The sequence below is a fragment of the Carcharhinus amblyrhynchos genome, unplaced genomic scaffold, assembly GCF_965287045.1.
Source record: "Carcharhinus amblyrhynchos unplaced genomic scaffold, sCarAmb.v2.hapA scaffold_547, whole genome shotgun sequence".
Classification (NCBI taxonomy): Eukaryota; Metazoa; Chordata; class Chondrichthyes; order Carcharhiniformes; family Carcharhinidae; genus Carcharhinus; species Carcharhinus amblyrhynchos.
This window is the reverse complement of record NW_027650287.1, coordinates 64,981-73,362: the sequence shown is the minus strand read 5'-3', so window position 1 is coordinate 73,362 and position 8,382 is coordinate 64,981.

Below are 8,382 nucleotides of genomic sequence, written 5' to 3'. Positions count from 1 at the left end.
GATGTCCAATAACAATCCCGGAACTCCCTCCCTAACAGCGCTGTGGGTGTACCTACCCCACACACACGAGGACTGACTGATGTCCAACAACAATCCTGGAACTCCCTCCCTAACAGCACTGTGGGTGTACCTACCCCACACGCAGTGGTGGGTTCAAGATGACGGCTCATCCACCACCACCTCGAGGGGACAATTAGGGATAAGATCATAAGAAATAGGAGCAGGAGTCGGCCATCTAGCCCTTCGAGCCTGCCCGCCATTCTTAAGATCATGGCTGATCTGAAGTGGATCAGTTCCACTTTCCCCGCTTTCTCCCCTTAATTCCCCTGTCTATCAGAAACCTATCTACCCGTGACTTAAATATATTCAGCGAGGCAGCCCCACCACTTCAACGGGCAGAGAATTCCAGAGATTCACCACCCTGTGAGTGAAGAAGTTCCTCCTCAACTCCGATCTAAACTGCCCCCTCCCCTTATCTTGAGGCTGTGCCCTCTAGTCCTGCTGTCCTTTCTAAGCGGGAAGAATCTCTCTACCTCTACCCTATCCATCCCCTTCATTATCTTACACGTCTCTATAAGATCCCCCCTCATCCTTCTAAACTCCAACGAGCACAGACCCAGTCTATTCAGTCTCTCTTCATAGTCCAACCCCCTCATGGGGAATCAATGCTGGGGGGCTACACCAGCGACAGGGTAACTGTTTTGAAAAGCCGCACTGCTGCTCTGAGTTGGAAATGAGGGGAGATTGGAATTAGCAGCTTGTTGTCCTGGCTCTGTGGAGGGGGGGGAGGAGGGGGGGGGGGTGGTGCCACGTTTGTTCTGCGCACACGCCAACCAGACAGTGAGGTGACTTGGGCAACGTTGATTGGAGAAGCCAGGCTTGTCCAGTCGAGTGTTTACTCACCCTGAGGGTTCACTGCGCTCACTCAGAGGGGCAGGAGGTGAGTTTAAACCCAATGAGTGAGTGGTCCCTCCCCCTCACTCCCTCACCTTTGACTGCAGAGGGGCTGGACAGCCCTCCCCACCACAGTCAGCCTCCCGTCCATTGACTCCGTCTACACTTCCCGCTGCCTCGGGGAAAAGCAGCCGGGATAATCAAGGACCCCCCCCCACACACCCCGGACATTCTCTCTTCCACCTTCTTCCGTCGGGGAAAAAGATACAAAAGTCTGAGGTCCCGTACCGACCGACTCAAGAACAGCTTCTTCCCTGCTGCTGTCAGACTTTTGAATGGACCTACCTCGCATTAAGTTGATCTTTCTCTACACCCTTGCTGTGACTGTAACACTACATTCTGCACCCTTCCTTCTCTATGAAGGGTATGCTTTGTCTGTATAGCGCGTGAGAAACAATACTTTTCACTGTGTCCCAGTGACAATAATAAATCAAATATTAAGCTGGAGGCTTCCTCTCCAGCCTCCTCCTCACCCCTCCCTCCCTCCCTCCATCACTCAGGCAGCTGACTGAGTAAGGGGAGGGTTGTGAGGGATGGTGGGGGTTGGGGGGGGTGCAGGATGTGAGGGTGCTGGGTTGACGTTGTACACAGGGCTTTGTGCTCAGTGTGAGAGAGGCTGGCCAGCCCGACCCCGGGGCTGTGTGTCACTGGCTTCACGTTCCCCACCCACGTCCATCCCCCCGTTGTCTCGCTCGTGCCCTGGTGTTGCTGTCTTAACCCCAGTATCCTGCTGCCCCTCCCAGGTCCCTGGCAGTGTCCGCTCTGTCCCTGGCGCTGCCCCCGGGTCCCTGGCAGGAATGGTTTTGTGTTGTACAAAGTGTTTTTCAGTGTTTATACAGATTTTAACCCCTATTAATAAAGAAATCTTTTCTACTGTGTGCGTGTCTGAAACCAGCTTGGACAGAGGCATGTTTCTTCACATCAGGAAGGGAAGGGACCCCCAGCTCGGAGCCCCTGCTCACCGAGACAGAGCTATGGGGAGAGAGCGGGGGGCAGTGGGATTAGTTTGGGGATTGATACAGGGCTATGGGGAGAGAGCGGGGGGCAGTGGGATTAGTTTGGGGATTGATACGGGGCTATGGGGAGAGAGCGGGGGGCAGTGGGATTAGTTTGGGGATTGATACGGGGCTATGGGGAGAGAGCGGGGGGCAGTGGGATTAGTTTGGGGATTGATACGGGGCTATGGGGAGAGAGCAGGGCAGTGGGATTAGTTTGGGGATTGATACAGGGCTATGGGGAGAGGGCGGGACAGTGGGATTAGTTTGGGGACTGATACAGGGCTATGGGGAGAGAGCGGGGGCAGTGGGATTAGTTTGGGGACTGATACAGGGCTATGGGGAGAGAGTGGGGCAGTGGGATTAGTTTGGTGATTGATACGGGGCTATGGGGAGAGAGCGGGACAGTGGGATTAGTTTGGGGATTGATACAGGGCTATGGGGAGAGAGCAGGGGCAGTGGGATTAGTTTGGTGATTGATACGGGGCTATGGGGAGAGAGTGGGGGCAGTGGGATTAGTTTGGGGATTGATACAGGGCTATGGGGAGAGAGCGGGACAGTGGGATTAGTTTGGGGATTGATACAGGGCTATGGGGGGTCAGTGGGATTAGTTTGGGGATTGATACAGGGCTATGGGGGGTCAGTGGGATTAGTTTGGGGATTGATACAGGGCTATGGGGAGAGAGCGGGACAGTGGGATTAGTTTGGGATTGATACAGGGCTATGGGGAGAGAGTGGGGCAGTGGGATTAGTTTGGGGATTGATACAGGGCTATGGGGGGTCAGTGGGATTAGTTTGGGGATTGATACAGGGCTATGGGGAGAGAGCGGGGCAGTGGGATTAGTTTGGGGATTGATACAGGGCTATGGGGAGAGAGCGGGCAGTGGGATTAGTTTGGGGATTGATACAGGGCTATGGGGAGAGAGCGGGACAGTGGGATTAGTTTGGGGATTGATACAGGGCTATGGGGGGTCAGTGGGATTAGTTTGGGGATTGATACAGGGCTATGGGGGAGAGCGGGGGCAGTGGGATTAGTTTGGGGAGTGATACAGGGCTATGGGGAGAGAGCGGGGGCAGTGGGATTAGTTTGGGGAGAGAGCGGGGGCAGTGGGATTAGTTTGGGCATTGATACAGGGCTATGGGGAGAGAACGGGACAGTGGGATTAGTTTGGGGATTGATACAGGGCTATGGGGGGTCAGTGGGATTAGTTTGGGGATTGATACAGGGCTATGGGGAGAGAGCGGGACAGTGGGATTAGTTTGGGGATTGATACAGGGCTATGGGGAGAGAGTGGGGCAGTGGGATTAGTTTGGGGATTGATACAGGGCTATGGGGAGAGAGCGGGACAGTGGGATTAGTTTGGGGATATGATACAGGGCTATGGGGAGAGAGCGGGGCAGTGGGATTAGTTTGGGGATTGATACAGGGCTATGGGGAGAGGGCGGGACAGTGGGATTAGTTTGGGGACTGATACAGGGCTATGGGGAGAGAGCGGGGGCAGTGGGATTAGTTTGGGGACTGATACAGGGCTATGGGGAGAGAGTGGGGCAGTGGGATTAGTTTGGTGATTGATACGGGGCTATGGGGAGAGAGCGGGACAGGGGATTAGTTTGGGGATTGATACAGGGCTATGGGGAGAGAGCAGGGGCAGTGGGATTAGTTTGGTGATTGATACGGGGCTATGGGGAGAGAGTGGGGGCAGTGGGATTAGTTTGGGGATTGATACAGGGCTATGGGGAGAGAGCGGGACAGTGGGATTAGTTTGGGGATTGATACAGGGCTATGGGGGGTCAGTGGGATTAGTTTGGGGATTGATACAGGGCTATGGGGGGTCAGTGGGATTAGTTTGGGGATTGATACAGGGCTATGGGGAGAGAGCGGGACAGTGGGATTAGTTTGGGGATTGATACAGGGCTATGGGGAGAGAGTGGGGCAGTGGGATTAGTTTGGGGATTGATACAGGGCTATGGGGGGTCAGTGGGATTAGTTTGGGGATTGATACAGGGCTATGGGGAGAGAGCGGGGGCAGTGGGATTAGTTTGGGGATGATACTGGGCTATGGGGAGAGAGCAGGGCAGTGGGATTAGTTTGGGGATTGATACAGGGCTATGGGGAGAGAGCGGGGCAGTGGGATTAGTTTGGGGATTGATACAGGGCTATGGGGAGAGAGCGGGACAGTGGGATTAGTTTGGGGATTGATACAGGGCTATGGGGGGTCAGTGGGATTAGTTTGGGGATTGATACAGGGCTATGGGGAGAGAGCGGGGGCAGTGGGATTAGTTTGGGGAGTGATACAGGGCTATGGGGAGAGAGCGGGGGCAGTGGGATTAGTTTGGGGAGAGAGCGGGGGCAGTGGGATTAGTTTGGGCATTGATACAGGGCTATGGGGAGAGAACGGGACAGTGGGATTAGTTTGGGGATTGATACAGGGCTATGGGGGGTCAGTGGGATTAGTTTGGGGATTGATACAGGGCTATGGGGAGAGAGCGGGACAGTGGGATTAGTTTGGGGATTGATACAGGGCTATGGGGAGAGAGTGGGGCAGTGGGATTAGTTTGGGGATTGATACAGGGCTATGGGGAGAGAGCGGGACAGTGGGATTAGTTGGGGATTGATACAGGGCTATGGGGAGAGAGCGGGGCAGTGGGATTAGTTTGGGGATTGATACAGGGCTATGGGGAGAGAGCGGGGCAGTGGGATTAGTTTGGGGATTGATACAGGGCTATGGGGAGAGCGTGGGGCAGTGGGATTAGTTTGGGGATTGATACAGGGGCTATGGGGGGTCAGTGGGATTAGTTTGGGGATTGATACAGGGCTATGGGGAGAGAGCGGGACAGTGGGATTAGTTTGGGGATTGACACAGGGCTATGGGGAGAGAGTGGGGCAGTGGGATTAGTTTGGGGATTGTACAGGGCTATGGGGGGTTAGTGGGATTAGTTTGGGGATTGATACAGGGCTATGGGGAGAGAGCGGGACAGTGGGATTAGTTTGGGGATTGATACAGGGCTATGGGGAGAGAGCGGGGCAGTGGGATTAGTTTGGGGATTGATACAGGGCTATGGGGAGAGAGCGGGGCAGTGGGATTAGTTTGGGGATTGATACAGGGCTATGGGGAGAGAGCGGGGGGCAGTGGGATTAGTTTGGGGATCGATACAGGGCTATGGGGAGAGAGCGGGGACAGTGAGATTAGTTTGGGGATTGATACAGGGCTATGGGGAGAGAGCGGGGCAGTGGGATTAGTTTGGGATTGATACAGGGCTATGGGGAGAGAGCGGGGCAGTGGGATTAGTTTGGGGATTGATACAGGGCTATGGGGAGAGAGCGGGGGGCAGTGGGATTAGTTTGGGGATCGATACAGGGCTATGGGGAGAGAGCGGGGGCAGTGGGATTAGTTTGGGGATTGATACAGGGCTATGGGGAGAGAGCGGGGCAGTGGGATTAGTTTGGGATTGGTACAGTTGTGCAAGGCTCTGTCCCTTTTTGTGATGCATTGCATGGTTAAATAGATCCTATATAAAGAGATTTCTTCTCTCCTGCTCCCACCTCACCTGGTCTCTCCATCCCCTTCTCCATCCTTCTCCGCCTCGCCCCCTCCGTTCCCCCCACCCCCGTCTCGCCGTCTCCATCCCCTCGCCCCCCCCTCAAATTGCATAATCGAGGTTAAGATTAGTTGGATTTCATTTAGTCCTGAAATTTGCTCCGAGCAGCACAGTGGGGTTAGCGCTGCTGCCTCTCAGCTCCGGGGAGCCGGGTTCGATTCCCGGCTCGGGGTCACTGCCTGTGTGGAGTCTGCACGTTCTCCCCATGTCTGCGTGGGTTTCCTCCGGGTGCTCCGGTTTCCTCCCACAGTCCAGGGGGGTTGGCCATGCTAAATTGCCCCTTAGTGTCCAAAGATGTGTAGGTTAGGGTGGATTGGCCGTGCTAAATTGCCCCTTAGTGTCCAAAGATGTGTAGGTTAGGGTGGATTGGCCATGCTAAATTGCCCCTTAGTGTCCAAAGATGTGTAGGTTAGGGTGGATTGGCCGTGCTAAATTGTCCCTTAGTGTCCAAAGATGTGTAGGTTAGGGTGGATTGGCCGTGCTAAATTGCCCCTTAGTGTCCAAAGATGTGTAGGTTAGGGTGGATTGGCCGTGCTAAATTGCCCCTTAGTGTCCAAAGATGTGTAGGTTAGGGTGGATTGGCCGTGCTAAATTGCCCCTTAGTGTCCAAAGATGTGTAGGTTAGGGTGGATTGGCCGTGCTAAATTGCCCCTTAGTGTCCAAAGATGTGTAGGTTAGGGTGGATTGGCCGTGCTAAATTGTCCCTTAGTGTCCAAAGATGTGTAGGTTAGGGTGGATTGGCCGTGCTAAATTGTCCCTTAGTGTCCAAAGATGTGTAGGTTAGGGTGGATTGGCCATGCTAAATTGTCCCTTAGTGTCCAAAGATGTGTAGGTTAGGGTGGATTGGCCGTGCTAAATTGTCCCTTAGTGTCCAAAGATGTGTAGGTTAGGGTGGATTGGCCGTGCTAAATTGTCCCTTAGTGTCCAAAGATGTGTAGGTTAGGGTGGATTGGCCGTGCTAAATTGTCCCTTAGTGTCCAAAGATGTGCAGGTTAGGGTGGATTGGCCGTGCTAAATTGTCCCTTAGTGTCCAAAGATGTGCAGGTTAGGGTGGATTGGCCGTGCTAAATTGTCCCTTAGTGTCCAAAGATGTGTAGGTTAGGGTGGATTGGCCGTGCTAAATTGTCCCTTAGTGTCCCAAAGATGTGTAGGTTAGGGTGGATTGGCCGTGCTAAATTGTCCCTTAGTGTCCCAAAGATGTGTAGGTTAGGGTGGATTGGCCGTGCTAAATTGTCCCTTAGTGTCCCAAAGATGTGTAGGTTAGGGTGGATTGGCCGTGCTAAATTGTCCCTTAGTGTCCAAAGATGTGCAGGTTAGGGTGGATTGGCCGTGCTAAATTGTCCCTTAGTGTCCCAAAGATGTGTAGGTTAGGGTGGATTGGCCGTGCTAAATTGTCCCTTAGTGTCCAAAGATGTGCAGGTTAGGGTGGATTGGCCGTGCTAAATTGTCCCTTAGTGTCCAAAGATGTGCAGGTTAGGGTGGATTGGCCGTGCTAAATTGTCCCTTAGTGTCCCAAAGATGTGTAGGTTAGGGTGGATTGGCCGTGCTAAATTGTCCCTTAGTGTCCAAAGATGTGTAGGTTAGGGGGGATTGGTGGGGTTAATGTGTGGGGTTACGGGGATTGGTGCATCGGGGGCCCGGTTAAGATTCTCTTTCAGAGAGTCAGTGCCAATTGGATGGTCTGAATGGCCCTCTGCAGGATTGTGTGATTTCCGTGGCTCTGTTGCAGTTCAGAGAGTGACTGGCAGATGGCACCAGGACCCAGTCTCAGCCCCGAGTCGAACCCTGAGCCCCCCCCCGAGTCAGAAACCTCACAACGCCAGGTTCGGAACCTCCCCACTCAGCTGACGAAGGGGTAACGCTCCAAAAGCTAGCGGCGTTTCCCACCAAGTAAACCTGTCGGACTTTAACCCGGTGTGGTGAGACTTCTGACTGTGTTCACCCCAGTCCCACGCCCGCATCTCCGCACTCTGGCTCACACAACATCCCCCCCCCCCACCACCCCACCCCAGGTCTGCCCACCAGACAGAACAACCCCCCGTCTACCTCTCAGACATAGACACCACCACCACCCCCCGCCCCAAGTCTGTCTCAGACAGAGACACCCCCTACCTCAGTCTGCCTCTCGGACAGAGACACCCCTCACCCTGTGGCGGTGGGGGCGGGGGTGGTGCAGGTGGGGTGAGCAGGGTGCAGTGGGGGTGGGGGGAGATGGGGAGGGAGGGAGGGAGGGGGAGAATCTGCCGCCACCCTTCTTGGGTCCTCGCTCCGCACTGCGTTACTCTGTCCACCGGTACCATCCCTCTCCCCGGTAACCTGTGCCGAGGCCCAAACACACGCTGCCTGCACGGGGACCTCCGAAACCTCTCCCCCCGCCAAAACGTCCCCCCTCCGAAACCTCCCCCGAAGCCTCTATTCCGCCCCCGTCGAGACCTCCCCCCAAAACTCCCTCCCTTGCCCCCAGAAACCTCCCCACTTTCTCCCAAAATCTTCCCCCGAAACATCCCCCCAATTCCTCCGCTTTCCTCCGAAACCTCTCCCCTTTCACCCCCGGAAACTCCCCCTTTCCCCCCAAAACCTCTCCCCCTCTTTTCTCCCCGAAAACTCCCGAAACTCTCCCCCGAAACCTCCCCAATTTTCCCTCCTGAAATCTCCCCCTCTTTTCTCCCCCCTTTCCCCCATAAACCTCCCATTTCCCCTGCCCCGAAACTCCCCATTTCCCCCCCCGAAACTCCCCATTTCCCCCCCCGAAACTCCCCATTTCCCCCCCCGAAACTCCCCATTTCCCCCCCCGAAACTCCCCATTTCCCCCCCCGAAACTCCCCATTTTCCC